This window comes from Schistocerca gregaria, chromosome 6, assembly GCF_023897955.1.
Source record: "Schistocerca gregaria isolate iqSchGreg1 chromosome 6, iqSchGreg1.2, whole genome shotgun sequence".
Lineage (NCBI taxonomy): Eukaryota > Metazoa > Arthropoda > Insecta > Orthoptera > Acrididae > Schistocerca > Schistocerca gregaria.
In genome coordinates this window covers 19,876,900-19,902,353 of record NC_064925.1, presented here as the reverse complement: position 1 = coordinate 19,902,353, position 25,454 = coordinate 19,876,900, and the positions used below count along the sequence as shown (strand labels likewise).

At 26.4% G+C, this 25,454-nt stretch overlaps 1 long non-coding RNA gene across 1 annotated transcript in view; it reads right to left on the bottom strand.

Annotated features, from left to right (window-relative positions):
• The window catches only part of LOC126278644 (uncharacterized), a 325,715-nt gene extending 308,622 nt beyond the window's left edge, over positions 1-17,093 (bottom strand). The window contains exon 1 of the long non-coding RNA XR_007550755.1: positions 16,336-17,093. This is a non-coding gene — a long non-coding RNA (uncharacterized LOC126278644). The remainder of the gene's footprint in view (positions 1-16,335) is intronic.
• Positions 17,094-25,454: the final 8,361 nt, after the last annotated feature.

Genomic DNA, 25,454 nt, shown 5'->3' with positions numbered 1-25,454 from the left:
ATTATATATCTGGTGAAAAGAATATAAATCGTTTTATTATTATTGTTTTAATATTTATTCTTTCTATAGGTTTTTTAATTATTAGTCCTAATTTAATTAGAATTTTATTAGGTTGAGATGGTTTAGGTTTAGTTTCTTATTGTTTAGTTATTTATTATCAAAATGTAAAATCTTATAGTGCTGGTATATTAACTGCACTTTCTAATCGTATTGGTGATGTTGCTATTTTAATTTCTATTGCATGAATGTTAAATTTTGGTGGTTGAAATTATATTTATTATTATGATTTTATTTCTAATTCTTTTGAAATAAAGCTCATTACTATATTAATTGTTTTAGCAGCTATAACTAAGAGAGCTCAGATTCCTTTCTCTTCATGACTTCCTGCTGCTATAGCAACTCCTACTCCTGTTTCTGCTTTAGTTCATTCTTCTACTCTTGTTACTGCTGGTGTTTATTTATTAATTCGTTTTAGACCAATATTGGATAATTATAATTGTGGTTGATTTTTACTTTTAATTGGTTGTATAACTATATTTATGGCTGGATTGGGCGCTAATTTTGAGTTTAATTTAAAGAAGATTATTGCTCTTTCTACTTTAAGACAACTTGGTTTAATAATAAGAATTTTGGCTATAGGTTATCCAAAGCTTGCATTTTTTCATTTATTGGCTCATGCTTTATTTAAGGCATTATTATTTATATGTGCAGGTTCAATAATTCATAATTTGAAGGATTCTCAGGATATTCGTTTTATAGGATCAATTGTTAATTTCATACCTTTAACTTCAGTTTGTTTTAATGTTTCTAGTTTATCTTTGTGTGGAATACCTTTTTTAGCGGGATTTTATTCAAAGGATTTAATTCTTGAGATGGTTTGTTTAAGATGAATTAATTGTTTAATTTTTTTCTTTATTTTTTTTCTACTGGTTTAACTGCTTCTTATTCTTTTCGTTTGTTTTATTATTCAATATCTGGTGATAATAATTTTTATTCTAGATTTTCTTTTGATGATAAGGGTTATTATATTTCATTTGGAATAATTGGTCTATTGTTTGTTGCTGTTTTTGGTGGTAGTCTTTTATTTTGATTAATTTTTCCTATTCCTCATGTGATTGCTTTACCTTATTATTTAAAGTTTTTAACTATTACAGTTGTTATTTTAGGTGCTTATTTAGGTTATCTTATTTCTAATTTTGATTTTTCTCATGATTTATTTTCTTTAAGTATACTTTCTTTTGTTAGATTTGCTGGTTCTATATATTTATACCTTTTCTTTCAACTAAGTTTATTAGATATATTCCTTTAAAAATAGGTTATTATTCATCTAAGTCATTTGATTATGGTTGAGGTGAATTACTTGGTGGTCAAGGTTTATATAGATTATTTATTTATTTAATTGGTTATATTCAAGGTTGATATGATTCTAATTTCAAGATTTATCTTTTAACTTTTATTTTTTGAATATTTATTTTGGTAATATTGTTTTTCGTTTACTTAAATAGCTTATAATTAGAGCGTGACACTGAAGATGTTAAGGAAGTATTTTTACTTTTAAGTATTTATAAATATAGATATATTATTTTTACAGTGAAAATGTAATGTTTTATTTAAACTATATAAATTTTAGAAATGTTAACGGAGTTTAACCGCTAATATAAAAAGTTAGCAGCTTTCATATTGGCTTTACATTTCCTTAATTGGAACTATTATAGTTCAATTATATTATTAACAGTAATACGCCTCTTTTTGGCTTCAATTAATAAGAATAAGGGTAGTACATACCAATCTTCCAGGTCGAAACTGACTGCAATATTTCGCTTCTTATTCTATTTAAGGTTGATTGATAATATCAATACTTTTTGAATGCAACCCAAATGTTATATTTAACTACAACCCTTTATTCTGCTCATTGTAATGCTCCTTGGTTTCATTCATGGTATAGTCCTCCTAATAGAACTAGAATAAAAAATATTGTTGATACTGTTCAGATTATAATGTCTGAAGTTTTAAAAATAATTACAATTGGTAGAATTAGTGCAATTTCTACATCAAAAATTAAAAAGATTACTGCGATTAGGAAGAATCGTATTGAGAATGGTATTCGTGCTGATCTTTTTGGATCAAACCCACATTCAAATGGTGATCTTTTTTCTCGATCATTAATTAATTTTTTTGATAGTGTTGTTGCCAGGATTATAACAATTATTGGAATAATAAATCTAATGAAAACTCTTGTTGATAGAATTAGAATTGTTTTTCTTGATTTATATCAAGCTTTCTGATTGGAAGTCAAATGTACTATTTATACTAGAAAAACAATTATCTACCTCATCAATAAATAGAGATATATAAGAATAATCATACTACGTCTACGAAGTGTCAGTATCATGCTGCTGCTTCAAATCCAAAGTGATGTCTTGGTGAAAATTGATTTATTGAGTGTCGAAGTAGACATGTTGATAAAAAGATTGTTCCAATAATTACGTGTAAACCATGGAATCCTGTTGCAACAAAGAATGTTGATCCATAAACTGCATCTGCAATGGTAAAAGGTGCTTCTCAATATTCATATGCTTGAAGAATTGTAAAGTATAGTCCTAATAACACTGTGAAGAATAATCCTTGTAGTGCTTGAGTATGATTAGATTCCATTAAACTATGATGTGCTCATGTTACTGTTACTCCTGATGCTAAAAGAATAGCTGTATTAAGTAATGGAATTTGTATAGGGTTAAAGGGTTGAATTCCTATTGGATATAAATAATTATATTAATTATAATATTTCATATTTAAATTAATAATTTTATTTATTATATCCAATTATAATAATATTAAATATTAAATTACATATTATTATATATATTATATTATAATAACCTATTTTAAGCTAAAAACATAAGTAGCTATAATCCTAGGTAAATAATTGCATTAAAATAATCAATTGATAATGGTAAGATGAACTTATAATACTTTAATTTCAATTAAATGTAATATATTAATATAAATTATTTATTATATATATATATAAAAAAAATAAAATGAGCAGGATAAATTAATCCTAATGAAACAAAATAATACATAAAAGAATTTCAAAAAAAAACTTTCGATTTATATATTAAATAAATGAAGTGCCTGATTAAAGGGTTACCTTGATAGGGTAAATAAAGTAAATAAAATACCTTCATTAAAATTACATAAGATAGATTTAAACTACCTCCTTTAGTATCAAAAACTAACGTGCATCATACACCTTAATGTAAAAAGGTAAGAAAACAAGCTAATGGGTTCATACCCCATTTATAGAGGTATCAATCCTCTCCTTTTTAATGACCAACAACTCTACAAAACTTCTCTTCCTATCAACATTAATGATAGGAACGATCCTGTCCATTTCATCAAATTCCTGATTTGGGGTTTGAATAGGACTTGAGATCAACTTACTTTCATTTATTCTGCTCCTAACAAGAAATAAAAATATAATAATAAATGAATCATCAATTAAATATTTTATTGTCCAAGCAATAGCATCGACAATATTATTATTTTCAATTTTGCTGATTCAAATAAAATATCCCATGGGATGGGAAACAGAATTTATCCCATCAATAATAATTAGATCTAGACTATTATTAAAGATTGGAGCTGCACCTTTCCATTTCTGATTTCCAGAAGTTATAGGAGCATCAAGATGAAATAATTGTTTAACATTAATAACATGACAAAAAATCGCCCCAATAATGGTCTTATCTTATTGTATTCAATTAAGAACTTTTATTTGAACAATTATTATCTTAAGAATTATTATTGGGGCAATAGGAGGTTTAAATCAAACATCCTTACGACAACTTTTAGCATATTCATCAATCAGACATCTAGGTTGAATAATCAGATCATTAACAGTCAGAGAAAACATCTGAGAACTATACTTCATTATTTACTCACTATTAAGATTAATTATAGTTTTATTATTTAAGCAAATAAATTTATTTTTCATAAATCAAATTTATTCAGCCAGAAATATAAAAACCGAAATTAAATTCATAATATTCTTATCTTTATTATCTTTAGGTGGACTACCACCATTCCTTGGATTCTTACCAAAATGAATTGTAATACAATCATTAATAGAAAACAATATAACAACTATTATAACTATTATAGTTGTATTAACTACAATTACACTCTACTACTATATACGTATTAGATTCTCAGCTCTAATTATATCATACACAGAAAATTCGTGATCTATAAAGATAAAGTCCCAAAAATCAAGAATCATTCTTCCTATAACAGTAATAATTTCAACAATAGGATTGATTTCAACATCAACCTTAATTTCATTATACTAAGGACTTAAGTTAATCAAACTAATAACCTTCAAAGTTATAATTAAAAGAATAATCTTTTAGGCCTTAGTAAAATTTTACACCTCTAGAATTGCAGTCTAGAATCATAATTGAATATAAGACCTAAATATGATAAGAGAGAAAACATCTCATAAGTAGATTTACAGTCTACCACCTAAAATTCAGCCATCTTACCGCAAAAATGATTATTCTCAACAAACCATAAGGACATTGGTACTTTATACTTCATATTTGGAGCATGAGCAGGAATAGCAGGAACATCAATAAGAATACTTATTCGTGCTGAACTTGGCCAACCCGGATCTCTAATTGGGGATGACCAGATTTATAATGTTATTATTACAGCTCACGCATTCGTAATAATTTTCTTTATAGTAATACCTATTATAATTGGTGGATTTGGTAATTGACTTGTTCCACTAATAATTGGTGCACCAGATATAGCATTTCCACGAATAAATAATATAAGTTTTTGATTACTACCACCTTCACTAACCCTTCTTCTTACATCTTCTATAGTAGATAATGGTGCTGGTACAGGATGAACAGTTTACCCTCCTCTAGCAGGAGCTATTGCACACGGGGGTGCATCTGTAGATCTAGCTATTTTTTCACTGCACTTAGCAGGTGTATCATCTATTCTTGGTGCAGTGAATTTCATTACAACAGCAATTAATATACGATCAGAAAGTATAACTTTAGATCAAACACCTTTATTTGTATGATCTGTAGCTATTACAGCATTACTTCTCCTTCTTTCACTTCCAGTTTTAGCAGGAGGTATTACTATATTATTAACAGATCGAAATTTAAATACATCATTCTTTGACCCTGCAGGAGGGGGTGACCCAATTCTATATCAACATCTATTTTGATTCTTTGGACACCCAGAAGTTTATATTTTAATTCTACCGGGGTTCGGAATTATTTCACATATTGTATGTCAAGAAAGAGGAAAAATTGAATCATTTGGAACATTAGGTATAATTTATGCTATACTATCAATTGGACTAATAGGATTTATTGTATGAGCACATCATATATTTACAGTAGGAATGGATGTTGACACACGAGCATATTTTACATCAGCAACAATAATTATTGCTGTACCTACAGGAATTAAGGTATTTAGATGATTAGCTACATTATATGGAACTAAATTCAAGTTCAATCCACCATTATTATGAGCTCTAGGATTTATTTTCCTATTTACAATTGGTGGATTAACAGGATTAGTATTAGCAAATTCATCACTTGATATTGTATTACATGATACATATTATGTAGTAGCCCACTTTCATTATGTATTATCTATAGGAGCAGTATTTGCAATTATAGGAGGTGTCATTCAATGATATCCACTATTTACACGATTAACTATAAATAATACATGATTAAAAATCCAATTTACAATTATATTCATTGGAGTAAATTTAACATTCTTTCCTCAACACTTCCTAGGATTAGCAGGAATACCTCGACGATACTCTGACTACCCAGACGCATATACATCATGACACGTAGTATCAAGAATTGGGTCTACAATTTCTATTGTAGGAATCATTATATTCATTGTAATTATATGAGAAAGAATGATTACAAACCGAGCAATTATATTTAGAGCTAACATAAGAAGATCAACAGAATGACTACAAAATAACCCTCCTGCAGAACATAGTTACTCAGAATTACCATTAATCTCTAGATTCTAATATGGCAGATTAGTGCAGTAGATTTAAGCTCTACAAATAAAGGTTTGACCTTTTATTAGAAAATATTTATTAATGGCAACATGATCAAATTTATCTCTTCAAGATGGAGCTTCACCATTAATGGAGCAATTATCATTCTTTCATGATCATACTATGGTCGTATTATTATTAATTACAGTAATTGTAGGTTATGCCCTAAGTTATATATTATTTATTGCCTATACTAACCGTAATATACTTCATGGACATTTAATTGAAACAATCTGAACAGCTTTACCAGCAATTACATTAATTTTTATTGCCCTTCCATCATTACGACTATTATATTTACTTGATGATTCAGTAGATGCAATAATTACAATTAAAACCATTGGACGACAATGATATTGAAGATATGAATATTCAGACTTCATAGACGTAGAATTTGACACTTATAAACACCAGAACAAGACCTAGAAAATGATGGATTCCGACTACTAGATGTAGATAACCGAACAATCCTACCAATAAATACAGAAGTACGAGTATTAACAAGAGCATCAGATGTTCTACACTCATGAGCAGTTCCTGCATTAGGGGTTAAAATTGATGCAACGCCAGGTCGGTTAAATCAAGGAACATTCACAATAAATCGACCTGGATTATTCTTTGGACAATGCTCAGAAATCTGTGGAGCAAACCACAGATTTATACCAATTGTAATTGAAAGAACTTCAGTAAATTTATTTATTAAGTGATTATCTAAGATAATTTAAGGAGTTAGTTAAAATAAATAACATTAGAGTGTCAATCTAAAGTAACTAAAAAAAATTAGTACACCTTGAAATTCATCAGATGACTGAAAGTAAGTAATGGTCTCTTAAACCAAATAATAGTAAATTAACGACTACTTCTGATGGGGAAATTATATCCAAATCCCTCAAATATCCCCTCTTATATGATTCTCACTATTCATTATATTTTCAGCTACATTAATCTTGTTTAATCAAATAAACTTCTTCTCATTTAAACCTAACCTTATTAAAAGAGCAGAAAAAGGAACAATTGAAATAAAAAACTTAAATTGAAAATGATAACAAATCTATTCTCAACATTTGACCCATCAACTAACATCTTTAATTTATCATTAAATTGAACTAGAACATTTCTAGGACTATTATTAATCCCATCACTATTTTGACTTACACCATCACGAATTAACATTATCTGAAATAAACTAAATTTAACCTTACATAATGAATTTAAAACACTTCTTGGACCAAAATCATTTAATGGAACAACATTCATTTTCATCTCAATTTTTATTATAATATTATTTAACAATTTCATAGGATTATTCCCTTATATTTTTACTAGAACAAGACATTTAGCATTAACATTTGCAATTGCCCTACCTATATGGCTAAGATTTATATTATTTGGATGAATTAACCATACTAATCATACATTTACACACCTTGTACCACAAGGTACACCGCCTGCATTAATATCATTTATAGTACTAATTGAAACAATTAGTAATGTTATTCGACCAGGTACATTAGCAGTACGGTTGGCAGCAAATATAATTGCAGGACACTTATTATTAACCTTATTAGGAAACACAGGACCATCTATAGCAATAAACTTAATCTCATTACTAATTATTGGTCAAATACTTCTATTAATTCTAGAATCAGCAGTAGCAATAATTCGAGCCTATGTTTTCTCAATTCTAAGAACTCTATATTCTAGAGAAGTATATTAAACCTATGTTAACAACTCACTCAAACCACCCATTCCACTTAGTAGACTATAGACCTTGACCATTAACAGGAGCAATTGGAGCAATAGTCCTAGTATCAGGACTAGCAAAATGATTCCACCTATTTAATATTAACTTATTCATAATTGGATTTGGAATTACCCTACTAACTATAATTCAATGATGACGAGATGTAGTACGAGAAGGAACATATCAAGGATTACATACAGGATTTGTATCAATTGGATTACGATGAGGAATAATTTTATTTATTGCATCAGAGGTATTATTTTTCGTTTCTTTTTTTTGAGCATTCTTTAGAAGAAGATTAGCACCAACAATTGAACTAGGAATACTATGACCTCCAATAGGAATTCAACCCTTTAACCCTATACAAATTCCATTACTTAATACAGCTATTCTTTTAGCATCAGGAGTAACAGTAACATGAGCACATCATAGTTTAATGGAATCTAATCATACTCAAGCACTACAAGGATTATTCTTCACAGTGTTATTAGGACTATACTTTACAATACTTCAAGCATATGAATATTGAGAAGCACCTTTTACCATTGCAGATGCAGTTTATGGATCAACATTCTTTGTTGCAACAGGATTCCATGGTTTACACGTAATTATTGGAACAATCTTTTTATCAACATGTCTACTTCGACACTCAATAAATCAATTTTCACCAAGACATCACTTTGGATTTGAAGCAGCAGCATGATACTGACACTTCGTAGACGTAGTATGATTATTCTTATATATCTCTATTTATTGATGAGGTAGATAATTGTTTTTCTAGTATAAATAGTACATTTGACTTCCAATCAGAAAGCTTGATATAAATCAAGAAAAACAATTCTAATTCTATCAACAAGAGTTTTCATTAGATTTATTATTCCAATAATTGTTATAATCCTGGCAACAACACTATCAAAAAAATTAATTAATGATCGAGAAAAAAGATCACCATTTGAATGTGGGTTTGATCCAAAAAGATCAGCACGAATACCATTCTCAATACGATTCTTCCTAATCGCAGTAATCTTTTTAATTTTTGATGTAGAAATTGCACTAATTCTACCAATTGTAATTATTTTTAAAACTTCAGACATTATAATCTGAACAGTATCAACAATATTTTTTATTCTAGTTCTATTAGGAGGACACCATGAATGAAACCAAGGAGCATTACAATGAGCAGAATAAAGGGTTGTAGTTAAATATAACATTTGGGTTGCATTCAAAAAGTATTGATATTATCAATCAACCTTAAATAGAATAAGAAGCGAAATATTGCAGTCAGTTTCGACCTGGAAGATTGGTATGTGCTACCCTTATTCTTATTAATTGAAGCCAAAAAGAGGCGTATTACTGTTAATAATATAATTGAACTATAATAGTTCCAATTAAGGAAATGTAAAGCCAATATGAAAGCTGCTAACTTTTTATATTAGCGGTTAAACTCCGTTAACATTTCTAAAATTTATATAGTTTAAATAAAACATTACATTTTCACTGTAAAAATAATATATCTATATTTATAAATACTTAAAAGTAAAAATACTTCCTTAACATCTTCAGTGTCACGCTCTAATTATAAGCTATTTAAGTAAACGAAAAACAATATTACCAAAATAAATATTCAAAAAATAAAAGTTAAAAGATAAATCTTGAAATTAGAATCATATCAACCTTGAATATAACCAATTAAATAAATAAATAATCTATATAAACCTTGACCACCAAGTAATTCACCTCAACCATAATCAAATGACTTAGATGAATAATAACCTATTTTTAAAGGAATATATCTAATAAACTTAGTTGAAAGAAAAGGTATAAATCATATAGAACCAGCAAATCTAACAAAAGAAAGTATACTTAAAGAAAATAAATTATGAGAAAAATCAAAATTAGAAATAAGATAACCTAAATAAGCACCTAAAATAACAACTGTAATAGTTAAAAACTTTAAATAATAAGGTAAAGCAATCACATGAGGAATAGGAAAAATTAATCAAGATAAAAGACTACCACCAAAAACAGCAACAAACAATAGACCAATTATTCCAAATGAAATATAATAACCCTTATCATCAAAAGAAAATCTAGAATAAAAATTATTATCACCAGATATTGAATAATAAAACAAACGAAAAGAATAAGAAGCAGTTAAACCAGTAGAAAAAAAATAAAGAAAAAAAATTAAACAATTAATTCATCTTAAACAAACCATCTCAAGAATTAAATCCTTTGAATAAAATCCCGCTAAAAAAGGTATTCCACACAAAGATAAACTAGAAACATTAAAACAAACTGAAGTTAAAGGTATGAAATTAACAATTGATCCTATAAAACGAGTATCCTGAGAATCCTTCAAATTATGAATTATTGAACCTGCACATATAAATAATAATGCCTTAAATAAAGCATGAGCCAATAAATGAAAAAATGCAAGCTTTGGATAACCTATAGCCAAAATTCTTATTATTAAACCAAGTTGTCTTAAAGTAGAAAGAGCAATAATCTTCTTTAAATCAAACTCAAAATTAGCGCCCAATCCAGCCATAAATATAGTTATACAACCAATTAAAAGTAAAAATCAACCACAATTATAAGTATCCAATATTGGTCTAAAACGAATTAATAAATAAACACCAGCAGTAACAAGAGTAGAAGAATGAACTAAAGCAGAAACAGGAGTAGGAGCTGCTATAGCAGCAGGAAGTCATGAAGAGAAAGGAATCTGAGCTCTCTTAGTTATAGCTGCTAAAACAATTAATATAGTAATGAGCTTTATTTCAAAAGAATTAGAAATAAAATCATAATAATAAATATAATTTCAACCACCAAAATTTAACATTCATGCAATAGAAATTAAAATAGCAACATCACCAATACGATTAGAAAGTGCAGTTAATACACCAGCACTATAAGATTTTACATTTTGATAATAAATAACTAAACAATAAGAAACTAAACCTAAACCATCTCAACCTAATAAAATTCTAATTAAAGTAGGACTAATAATTAAAAAACCTATAGAAAGAATAAATATTAAAACAATAATAATAAAACGATTTATATTCTTTTCATCTGATTTATAATCCTCTCTATAATAAATAACCAAAGAAGAAATATATATAACAAAAGATATAAAAATAAGAGATATTCAATCCAAAATTAAAGTTATAACAACTATAGAACCATTTAGATTGAAAAGCTCTCACTCAACAAAAACTCTATAATCAATTATTAAATAATAAATACCTAAAATAAAAATTATAGTTCTCGAAATAAACAAAGGAAAAAACTCAAAGAACAAATAGAAAATAAATTCACGGCCTAAGATGAAAAACTTCATATCATTGATTCCACAAAACAATATTTTTAATTAAAATACTTAAGCAAACTAAACAAAGAAATATTCACCCTTTAAACAGAGAATATTTAAAGGCAATCAATGTAAAAGTAAAAGATGATATTCACGAAAATAACCAAGAGAACAAGTATAAACACCAGAATAATAATTCCCATGCTGAGAATAAGAATATATATACAAAGTATAAACAACTCTAAAAAAAGATAAAAAAATCAAAGCAAAGAATCTAAAAGAAGATCAAGATATAATTCTATTTAATAATCTAATTTCACCTACCAAATTTAAAGAAGGAGGAGCAGCCATATTTGATGATCTTAAAAGAAATCATCATAAAGCCATTCTTGGCATCAAATTAATTATACCCTTGTTAATTAATAATCTTCGTCTACCTAAACGTTCATAAATAATATTAGATAAACAAAATAAACCAGAAGAACATAAACCATGACCAACCATTAGAGAAAGAGAACCTACACAACCTCATCAATTCATAGTCATCAATCCACCAATAACCATTCTTATATGAGCAACAGAAGAATATGCAATTAAAGACTTTAAATCAACCTGACGAAAACAAATAAATCTTACAATAACACCCCCAGATAAACCTAAAGACAATCAAAAATAATTAAACTTTAAACCCAAATAAGAAATAACCTTTATAACACGAAAAATACCATAACCACCTAACTTTAATAAAACACCAGCAAGAATTATTCTACCTGAAATAGGGGCCTCTACATGAGCCTTAGGAAGTCATAAATGAACCAAAAACATAGGTATCTCAACTAAAAAAGCCAAAATTATAAATACATAAAACATAAAATAATAAGAACCAAAATCAACCAATAAAGGAAAATATAAAGTATTAGAAAAATCATAAACCTTAAATAAAACTAATAATAAAGATAATCTAGCAACCAAAGTATAAAAAATTAAATAAACACCAGCCTGCAAACGCTCAGGTTGATAACCCCAACCCAAAATTAAAAGTAAAGTAGGAACTAATGTAGCCTCAAAAAAAATATAAAAAGAAAGAAGACTTAATCTAGCAAATGAACAATAAAGCATAATTATTAAAATCAAAACCATAAAAACAAAAAAATTAGAATGATATGAACTTAAATAAACTGAACCTCTAGCAGTGATTATTAAAGAACAAATCCAAAAACTAAGTAAAATTAAACTAAAAGAAAAATAATCAATACCAAAATAATATCTAATTATATTCAAATCAGCATATGAATAAACACAAATTATAAAAACAAAACCCGACAGAAACATTAAAGAATGAACCAACCATCAACAATTATTTAATAAACAAAGAGGGATCAAAAAAATAGTTATAAATAAATACTTTAACATAAAGATAAACCAAAAGAATTAAAAAAATCATTACCATGAGAACGAATTATTGAAACTAAAATAGAAAGACCTAAAGCACCCTCACAAACAGAAAAAACTAAAAAAATAACAGGAAAAAAATAATCATAATCAAACTCAATAAGAAAAACAATAACTAACATAAATAAAGAAAGAACAATATATTCTAATCTCAAAAGAACCATTAATAAATGTTTACGTTTAGAAGAAAAAACATAAACACCAGCAAAATAAATCAATAAAGAAGTAAAAATAGAGAATATAAACATTAGTTTTAATAGTTTAAAAAAAACGCCGGTCTTGTAAACCGGAAATAAGTCCAGCCCCCACTTTTAAAACTTCAGAGGTGGAAAAGCTTCCATCATCAGTCCCCAAAACCGGTATTTTAAATAAACTAACCCCTGAAATGATCAAAATAATAATTATATCATTATCAAATGTAATAAATATTAATTTTATTAAATTAAGACACCCAATATCAATAATGCTTTTTATTATCCTTCAAACCTTCCTAGTTGGATTAATAACAGGAACAATAATAGAAAGATATTGATTATCATATATTTTATTTTTAACATTTCTTGGTGGTATACTAGTATTATTTATTTACATTACAAGAATTGCATCAAACGAAATATTTCAGCCTAAATCAATCACTATAATTATTACATTAATAATGTGAGTATTTATCACATTAATATTAATTATTCTAGATATATCTATATTTATAGACTTTTTCAAAAACACCGAAACTATAAATATTGATAATTCAATCAATTATCAAGAAATAACAATATCTTTAGAAAAATTATATAATAGACCAACATTCATTATTACAATAATAATAATAATTTATTTATTTTTAGCACTACTAGCAGTTGTTAAAATCACCAATATTAATCAGGGACCTATTCGTAAAATAAGATAATTACTAATGAATAAACCCTTACGATTAAGACATCCTTTAATTAAAATTATTAATAACTCTTTAATTGACTTACCTGCCCCAACAAATATTTCATTTTGATGAAATTTTGGATCCCTATTAGGGTTATGTTTGGTAATTCAAATCGTAACTGGACTATTTTTAGCTATACATTATACATCAAATATTGAAATAGCATTCAGTAGTGTAGTACACATCTGCCGAGACGTAAATAATGGTTGAATTATCCGAACCTTACACGCAAATGGAGCATCTATATTTTTTATTTGTATTTACTTACATGTAGGACGGGGAATTTACTATGGATCTTATATATATATACATACCTGAATAATTGGTACAGTGATTTTATTTTTAGTTATAGCAACTGCATTTATAGGATATGTCTTACCCTGAGGCCAAATATCTTTTTGAGGTGCAACAGTAATTACTAATTTATTATCAGCAATCCCATACTTAGGAACAGATTTAGTCCAATGAGTATGAGGAGGATTCGCTGTTGATAATGCAACATTAAATCGATTCTTCACATTCCATTTTGTATTACCATTTATTATTGCTGCTATAGCAGCAATTCATTTATTTTTTCTTCACCAAACAGGATCTAATAATCCTCTTGGACTAAATGGAGATATTGAAAAAATTCCATTCCATCCATACTTTACCTTTAAGGATTCTATTACATTTGTAATAATAACATCATTATTAATTATACTATGTTTAATTAATCCTTACCTATTAGGAGATCCAGATAACTTTGTACCTGCCAACCCATTAGTAACACCAGTTCACATTCAACCAGAATGATATTTCCTATTTGCATATGCAATTCTACGATCTATCCCTAATAAGTTAGGAGGTGTTATTGCATTATTTTTATCAATTAGAATCTTAATAATTTTACCATTTTATAATAAAACACCATTCTGAGGCATTCAATTTTACCCTATTAATCAAATTTTATTCTGAATTATAGTAGTTGTTGTATGCTTACTAACGTGAATTGGTAAATGACCTGTTGAAGAACCTTATATTATAACAGGTCAAATCTTAACAATTATTTACTTCACATATTTCTTAATTAATGTCCATGTCGCAAACGCATGAGATAAATTAATTAAGGAATAAAGTTAATTAGCTTAGGAAAAGCATATGTTTTGAAAACATAAAATTAGAAGTTTAACTCTTCTATTAACTTTTCTCAAAAAATTTCACTAAACAAATGAGATAAATAAAATCTTTAAACCAACAAAGAAAATAAAAAAAATTCAAAGATAAAGGTAAAAAACTTTTTCAAGCTAAGTACATTAATTTATCATAACGGAACCGTGGTAATGTTCCACGAACCCAAATAAAACCAAAAGATATAATAGCAAGCTAAATAAAAAATATAAAAGAATAAAAATCACCGCCCAAAAAAATTAAAGCCAATAACATTCTTATGAAGACAATTCTAGTATATTCAGCTAAAAAATTAAAGTAAAACCACCCGCACCATACTCAATATTAAATCCTGAAACTAACTCAGATTCCCCTTCAGCAAAATCAAAAGGAGTACGATTAGTTTCAGCTAAGCAAGAAGCAAAACAAGCTAAAGCTAAAGGAAAAGAAATAATAATAAATCAACAATAAAGCTGATAGTTTATAAAATCAAACATATTAAAACTACCAATTAAAATAATTAAAGACAATAAAATTAAAGCTAAACTAACTTCATAAGAAATTGTTTGAGCAACAGAACGAAGAGAACCTAATAATGAATAATTTGAATTGGAAGATCAACCAGCAATTATAACAGTATAAACACCTAATCTAGTACAACATAAAAAAAATAAAAATCCATAAGAAAAAGAACACATATAAGTTAAATAAGGAAAAATTACTCAAACGGCTAAAGAAATCATTAAATTAAAAACAGGGGAAAAATAATAAAGTAGGTAATTAGATATAATAGGAATTGGCTGCTCCTTACAAATTAACTTAATAGCATCTCTAAATGGCTGAGGAATTCCAACAAAACCTACCTTATTTGGACCCTTTCGAATCTGAATATAACCTAAAACCTTACGCTCTAATAAAGTTAAAAAGGCAACACTAATTAAAACACAAATAACCAATAAGAGAAAATTCAAAATAAATATAAATAAATCATAAAGTATCAATACTATTTGTAGAAAAAATCTACATAAATGAATTCTAAATTCAACACATTAATCTGTCAAAATAGTAAATAAATTAATATTAATCAATATAACAAAAAATATTTTAACCATATGGTCCTTTCGTACTAATATGGATTAACAATCTTAGGATAGAAACCGACCTGGCTCACGCCGGTCTGAACTCAGATCATGTAAGAATTTAAAGGTCGAACAGACCTAATCATTGGGCTCCTGCACCCAAAATTTTTCTTAATCCAACATCGAGGTCGCAATCTGCTTTGTCGATATGAGCTCTCAAAAACAATTACGCTGTTATCCCTAAGGTAACTTAATCTTATGATCATAAATTATGGATCAAAATAACAAACATAAATAAATGATATAATAATGAAGAGTTTATCTATTCTTCATGTCACCCCAACAAAACATCATCATTAAATATAGAAAGACAAACAAAAAACTATATAAAAGTAAAATGTCAAGCTCTATAGGGTCTTCTCGTCCTAAAGAAGAATTTAAGCCTTTTGACTCAAAAGTTAAATTCAAAAATTTATTAAGAGACAGTTGATTTCTCGTCAAGCCATTCATTCCAGCCACTAATTAAGAGACTAATGATTATGCTACCTTTGCACGGTCAAAATACCGCGGCTCTTTAAAAATACGCTCAGTGAGCAGGCCAGACCTCAAAATATAAACAAGAGGACATGTTTTTGATAAACAGGCGGAAATCAATTTTGCCTAGTTCCTTATAATAAGTTCACAAGGTAAAAATTTCATACAAATAAATATACTAATTCTATCATTATTACAAAAATTTTAAAATTAAATTAATAATCTTAATAAAAAACCTAAAATATTTATAAAATCAAAATAAAAAATAATGAACTAAAACGTAATCTTAAAGATAGCTGGTTTAAAGCTTACTATTATATTTCTATAAAATAAATTATAGGTTATTAACTTCAAAGCTTATCCCTTAAAGAATAAATAAGTTAATATTTTTACTTAAAAAATTAAATAAAAACGAATAACTTTAAAAAATTAAATTTTTTCTTAAGAAACTAGATATCTTGGGAAACGATTAACATCTCATTTCTATAAATAATTTAATAATAATTATGATACATTAACTATAAATTATTTATAAATCAACCCAAATCGAGACAAGTAAAATAAATACTAAAATTTTGATAAACCCTGATACAAAAGGTACAATAAATAAAATCTACTTAAAAAAATTTAAAATAATATTTCATAAAACACTTACATTACCAATAAACTATAATTTAAAAAATCAATTCTATAAAATATACTAAGACAAAAATACAATAAAATTATTTATATTAAATAATTAAATAAACAAAAAATAAATATAATAAAATAAATAATCAAGATATCCTGATTTGCACAGACAAATTTTCAGTGTAAATGAAACACTTTACTAATAAGTTATATCTTGAAACTCTTCCTAGATACACTTTCCAGTACATCTACTATGTTACGACTTATCTCATCTAAATTGAAGCTACTTTAAAATAAAATAGAATAATCAATAATGAGAGCGACGGGCGATGTGTACACATCTCAGAGCCAATATTAGTTAAATTAAATAAATTAAATTACTATCAAATCCACCTTCATTAACAGTATTTCACTATCAAATCCGTTATAAACAAAAATCTATTGTAACCCACCTCCTCTTAACTATAAGCTGCACCTTGACCTGAAATATTTTATAATTATAAATCTTGAGAATTATAACTCTAAAAAGATTCTCTGATAACGGAGATATACAAACAAATAAATTAAGTAGAGTAAATCGTGTATTATCAATCATGGGGTAGGTTCCTCTGAATGGAATGAGATACCGCCAAATTCTTTGGGTTTAAAGACCTTAACTAATAGTACCCTGGTAAATATAATTAACATTTAAAATAATAGGGTATCTAATCCTAGTTTATTATTTAAATTTCACAGATTCAGAAAAAGGGCCAAGAATAAATTTTAACATTTCACCTTACAAATTTATATTTCAACCCTAATAATATAAACAACTGTTTTAACCAATAATATTCACTTGTATCAATCGTATAACCGCGGCTGCTGGCACGAATTATGCCGATACTAAATCAATTGCTAAATCCAAAATCACTTGATAATTAAATCAAATTACTGCAAAAAGAAGATTTAGTCTAACAAAACTTACATATAATACAAAGAAAAAGTGAATAAACAAGCAAGAATAAAACTTTTAAAAATAAAAAATAAGAAAATTTTAAATCTATTAATTCAGGAAAAAATAAAAGATTCAAATATTTAAAGAAAAAAAAAGAAAAAAACCACAAACATTAACAAAAAAAAAAGAAACGCCCCTATGTATGACCACAACAACTTCTCTATTATGTATAATTAAAGATTAATACAGTTATAATAGATGTTATATTGTTTTCTATTAATGATTGTATTACAATTCATTTTGGTAAGAATCCAAGGAATGGTGGTAGTCCACCTAAAGATAATAAAGATAAGAATATTATGAATTTAATTTCGGTTTTTATATTTCTGGCTGAATAAATTTGATTTATGAAAAATAAATTTATTTGCTTAAATAATAAAACTATAATTAATCTTAATAGTGAGTAAATAATGAAGTATAGTTCTCAGATGTTTTCTCTGACTGTTAATGATCTAATTATTCAACCTAGATGTCTGATTGATGAATATGCTAAAAGTTGTCGTAAGGATGTTTGATTTAAACCTCCTATTGCCCCAATAATAATTCTTAAGATAATAATTGTTCAAATAAAAGTTCTTAATTGAATACAATAAGATAAGACCATTATTGGGGCGATTTTTTGTCATGTTATTAATGTTAAACAATTATTTCATCTTGATGCTCCTATAACTTCTGGAAATCAGAAATGGAAAGGTGCAGCTCCAATCTTTAATAATAGTCTAGATCTAATTATTATTGATGGGATAAATTCTGTTTCCCATCCCATGGGATATTTTATTTGAATCAGCAAAATTGAAAATAATAATATTGTCGATGCTATTGCTTGGACAATAAAATATTTAATTGATGATTCATTTATTATTATATTTTTATTTCTTGTTAGGAGCGGAATAAATGAAAGTAAGTTGATCTCAGTCCTATTCAAACCCCAAATCAGGAATTTGATGAAATGGACAGGATCGTTCCTATCATTAATGTTGATAGGAAGAGAAGTTTTGTAGAGTTGTTGGTCATTAAAAAGGAGAGGATTGATACCTCTATAAATGGGGTATGAACCCATTAGCTTTTTTAGCTTATCTTTTTACATTAAGGTGTATGATGCACGTTAGTTTTTGATACTAAAGGAGGTAGTTTAATTCTATCTTATGTAATTTTAATGATGGTAATTTTATTTACTTTATTTACCCTATCAAGGTAACCCTTTAATCAGGCACTTCATTTATTTAATATATAAATCGAAAGTTTTTTTTTGAAATTCTTTTATGTATTATTTTGTTTAATTAGGATTAATTTATCCTGCTCATTTTATTTTTTTTATATATATATATAATAAATAATTTATATTAATATATTACATTTAATTGAAATTAAAGTATTATAAGTTCATCTTACCATTATCAATTGATTATTTTAATGCAATTATTTACCTAGGATAATAGCTACTTATGTTTTTAGCTTAAAATAGGTTATTATAATATAATATATATAATAATATGTAATTTAATATTTAATATTATTATAATTGGATATAATAAATAAAATTATTAATTTAAATATAAAATATTATAAATAATATAAATAATTACATTATTTATAATAATATAATTATGTAAATTATCTATAATTAGATTATTTAACTAATATATATGAAAGTTAACTTAATATAAAAAAAAGAATTCATATTAATAACATATTATATTAAATTACATAATTGTATAAAATATATTTATTATATTATGTAATCTTTCTTTATTTATTAGTGAAAAGAAAGATTAAATAGGAAAGAATATAATACATTTATTGCTATACATGTTCCATATTAATCTTTAATTATATATAATATAGAAGTTGTTGTGGTCATACATAGGGGCGTTCCTTTTTTTTGTTAATGTTTGTGGTTTTTTTCTTTTTTTTTCTTTAAATATTTGAATCTTTTATTTTTTCCTGAATTAATAGATTTAAAATTTTCTTATTTTTTATTTTTAAAAGTTTTATTCTTGCTTGTTTATTCACTTTTTCTTTGTATTATATGTAAGTTTTGTTAGACTAAATGTTCTTTTTGCAGTAATTTGATTTAATTATCAAGTGATTTTGGATTTAGCAATTGATTTAGTATCGGCATAATTCGTGCCAGCAGCCGCGGTTATACGATTGATACAAGTGAATATTATTGGTTAAAACAGTTGTTTATATTATTAGGGTTGAAATATAAATTTGTAAGGTGAAATGTTAAAATTTATTTGTGGCCCTTTTTATGAATCTGTGAAATTTAAATAATAAACTAGGATTAGATACCCTATTATTTTAAATGTTAATTATATTTACCAGGGTACTATTAGTTAAGGTCTTTAAACCCAAAGAATTTTGCGGTATCTCATTCCATTCTGAGGAACCTACCCCATGATTGATAATATTCGATTTACTCTACTTAATTTATTTGTTTGTATATCTCCGTTATCAGAGAATCTTTTTAGAGTTATAATTCTCAAGATTTATAATTATAAAATATTTCAGGTCAAGGTGCAGCTTATAGTTAAGAGGAGGTGGGTTACAATAGATTTTTGTTTATAACGGATTTGATAGTGAAATACTGTTAATGAAGGTGGATTTGATAGTAATTTAATTTATTTAATTTAACTGATATTGGCTCTGAGATGTGTACACATCGCCCGTCGCTCTCATTATTGATTATTCTATTTTATTTTAAAGTAGCTTCAATTTAGATGAGATAAGTCGTAACATAGTAGATGTACTGGAAAGTGTATCTAGGAAGAGTTTCAAGATATAACTTATTAGTAAAGTGTTTCATTTACCCTGAAAATTTTTCTGTGCAAATCAGGATATCTTGATTATTTATTTTATTATATTTATTTTTTGTTTATTTAATTATTTAATATAAATAATTTTATTGTATTTTTGTCTTAGTATATTTTATAGAATTGATTTTTTAAATTATAGTTTATTGGTAATGTAAGTGTTTTATGAAATATTATTTTAAATTTTTTTAAGTAGATTTTATTTATTGTACCTTTTGTATCAGGGTTTATCAAAATTTTAGTATTTATTTTACTTGTCTCGATTTGGGTTGATTTATAAATAATTTATAGTTAATGTATCATAATTATTATTAAATTATTTATAGAAATGAGATGTTAATCGTTTCCCAAGATATCTAGTTTCTTAAGAAAAAATTTAATTTTTTAAAGTTATTTGTTTTTATTTAATTTTTTAAGTAAAAATATTAACTTATTTATTCTTTAAGGGATAAGCTTTGAAGTTAATAACCTATAATTTATTTTATAGAAATATAAAAGTAAGCTTTAAACCAGCTATCTTTAAGATTACGTTTTAGTTCATTATTTTTTATTTTGATTTTATAAATATTTTAGGTTTTTTATTAAGATTATTAATTTAATTTTAAAATTTTTGTAATAATGATAGAATTAGTATATTTATTTGTATGAAATTTTTACCTTGTGAACTTATTATAAGGAACTAGGCAAAATTGATTTCCGCCTGTTTATCAAAAACATGTCCTCTTGTTTATATTTTGAGGTCTGGCCTGCTCACTGAGCGTATTTTTAAAGAGCCGCGGTATTTTGACCGTGCAAAGGTAGCATAATCATTAGTCTCTTAATTAGTGGCTGGAATGAATGGCTTGACGAGAAATCAACTGTCTCTTAATAAATTTTTGAATTTAACTTTTGAGTCAAAAGGCTTAAATTCTTCTTTAGGACGAGAAGACCCTATAGAGCTTGACATTTTACTTTTATATAGTTTTTTGTTTGTCTTTCTATATTTAATGATGATGTTTTGTTGGGGTGACATGAAGAATAGATAAACTCTTCATTATTATATCATTTATTTATGTTTGTTATTTTGATCCATAATTTATGATCATAAGATTAAGTTACCTTAGGGATAACAGCGTAATTGTTTTTGAGAGCTCATATAGACAAAGCAGATTGCGACCTCGATGATTAGGTCTGTTCGACCTTTAAATTCTTACATGATCTGAGTTCAGACCGGCGTGAGCCAGGTCGGTTTCTATCCTAAGATTGTTAATCCATATTAGTACGAAAGGACCATATGGTTAAAATATTTTTTGTTATATTGTTTAATATTAATTTATTTACTATTTTGACAGATTAATGTGTTGAATTTAGAATTCATTTATGTAGATTTTTTCTACAAATTGTATTGATACTTTATGATTTATTTATATTTATTTTGAATTTTCTTTTATTGGTTATTTGTGTTTTAATTAGTGTTGCCTTTTTAACTTTATTAGAGCGTAAGGTTTTAGGTGATATTCAGATTCGAAAGGGTCCAAATAAGGTAGGTTTTGTTGGAATTCCTCAGCCATTTAGCGATGCTATTAAGTTAATTTGTAAGGAGCAGACAATTCCTATTATATCTAATTACCTACTTTATTATTTTTCCCCTGTTTTTAATTTAATGATTTCTTTAGCCGTTTGAGTAATTTTTCCTTATTTAACTTATATGTGTTCTTTTTCTTATGGATTTTTATTTTTTTTATGTTGTACTAGATTAGGTGTTTATACTGTTATAATTGCTGGTTGATCCTCTAATTCAAATTATTCATTATTAGGTTCTCTTCGTTCTGTTGCTCAAACAATTTCTTATGAAGTTAGTTTAGCTTTAATTTTATTGTCTTTAATTATTTTAATTGGTAGTTTTAATATGTTTGATTTTATAAACTATCAGCTTTATTGTTGATTTATTATTATTGCTTTTCCTTTAGCTTTAGCTTGTTTTGCTTCTTGCTTAGCTGAAACTAATCGTACTCCTTTTGATTTTGCTGAAGGGGAATCTGAGTTAGTTTCAGGATTTAATATTGAGTATGGTGCGGGTGGTTTTACTTTAATTTTTTTAGCTGAATATACTAGAATTGTCTTCATAAGAATGTTATTGGCTTTAATTTTTTTGGGCGGTGATTTTTATTCTTTTATATTTTTTATTTAGCTTGCTATTATATCTTTTGGTTTTATTTGGGTTCGTGGAACATTACCACGGTTCCGTTATGATAAATTAATGTACTTAGCTTGAAAAAGTTTTTACCTTTATCTTTGAATTTTTTTATTTTCTTTGTTGGTTTAAAGATTTTATTTATCTCATTTGTTTAGTGAAATTTTTTGAGAAAAGTTAATAGAAGAGTTAAACTTCTAATTTTATGTTTTCAAAACATATGCTTTTCCTAAGCTAATTAACTTTATTCCTTAATTAATTTATCTCATGTGTTTGCGACATGGACATTAATTAAGAAATATGTGAGGTAAATAATTGTTAAGATTTGACCTGTTATAATATAAGGTTCTTCAACAGGTCGTTTACCAATTCACGTTAGTAAGCATACAACAACTACTATAATTCAGAATAAAATTTGATTAATAGGGTAAAATTGAATGCCTCGAAATGGTGTTTTATTATAAAATGGTAAAATTATTAAGATTCTAATTGATAAAAATAATGCAATAACACCTCCTAACTTATTAGGGATAGATCGTAGAATTGCATATGCAAATAGGAAATATCATTCTGGTTGAATGTGAACTGGTGTTACTAATGGGTTGGCAGGTACAAAGTTATCTGGATCTCCTAATAGGTAAGGATTAATTAAACATAGTATAATTAATAATGATGTTATTATTACAAATGTAATAGAATCCTTAAAGGTAAAGTATGGATGGAATGGAATTTTTTCAATATCTCCATTTAGTCCAAGAGGATTATTAGATCCTGTTTGGTGAAGAAAAAATAAATGAATTGCTGCTATAGCAGCAATAATAAATGGTAATACAAAATGGAATGTGAAGAATCGATTTAATGTTGCATTATCAACAGCGAATCCTCCTCATACTCATTGGACTAAATCTGTTCCTAAGTATGGGATTGCTGATAATAAATTAGTAATTACTGTTGCACCTCAAAAAGATATTTGGCCTCAGGGTAAGACATATCCTATAAATGCAGTTGCTATAACTAAAAATAAATTCACTGTACCAATTATTCAGGTATGTATATATATATAAGATCCATAGTAAATTCCCCCTCCTACATGTAAGTAAATACAAATAAAAAATATAGATGCTCCATTTGCGTGTAAGGTTCGGATAATTCAACCATTATTTACGTCTCGGCAGATGTGTACTACACTACTGAATGCTATTTCAATATTTGATGTATAATGTATAGCTAAAAATAGTCCAGTTACGATTTGAATTACCAAACATAACCCTAATAGGGATCCAAAATTTCATCAAAATGAAATATTTGTTGGGGCAGGTAAGTCAATTAAAGAGTTATTAATAATTTTAATTAAAGGATGTCTTAATCGTAAGGGTTTATTCATTAGTAATTATCTTATTTTACGAATAGGTCCCTGATTAATATTGGTGATTTTAACAACTGCTAGTAGTGCTAAAAATAAATAAATTATTATTATTATTGTAATAATGAATGTTGGTCTATTATATAATTTTTCTAAAGATATTGTTATTTCTTGATAATTGATTGAATTATCAATATTTATAGTTTCGGTGTTTTTGAAAAAGTCTATAAATATAGATATATCTAGAATAATTAATATTAATATGATAAATACTCACATTATTAATGTAATAATTATAGTGATTGATTTAGGCTGAAATATTTCGTTTGATGCAATTCTTGTAATGTAAATAAATAATACTAGTATACCACCAAGAAATGTTAAAAATAAAATATATGATAATTAATATCTTTCTATTATTGTTCCTGTTATTAATCCAACTAGGAAGGTTTGAAGGATAATAAAAAGCATTATTGATATTGGGTGTCTTAATTTAATAAAATTAATATTTATTACATTTGATAATGATATAATTATTATTTTGATCATTTCAGGGGTTAGTTTATTTAAAATACCGGTTTTGGGGACCGATGATGGAAGCTTTTCCACCTCTGAAGTTTTAAAAGTGGGGGCTGGACTTATTTCCGGTTTACAAGACCGGCGTTTTTTTTAAACTATTAAAACTAATGTTTATATTCTCTATTTTTACTTCTTTATTGATTTATTTTGCTGGTGTTTATGTTTTTTCTTCTAAACGTAAACATTTATTAATGGTTCTTTTGAGATTAGAATATATTGTTCTTTCTTTATTTATGTTAGTTACTGTTTTTCTTATTGAGTTTGATTATGATTATTTGTTTCCTGTTTTTTTTTTAGTTTTTTCTGTTTGTGAGGGTGCTTTAGGTCTTTCTATTTTAGTTTCAATAATTCGTTCTCATGGTAATGATTTTTTTAATTCTTTTGGTTTATCTTTATGTTAAAGTATTTATTTATAACTATTTTTTTGATCCCTCTTTGTTTATTAAATAATTGTTGATGGTTGGTTCATTCTTTAATGTTTCTGTCGGGTTTTGTTTTTATAATTTGTGTTTATTCATATGCTGATTTGAATATAATTAGATATTATTTTGGTATTGATTATTTTTCTTTTAGTTT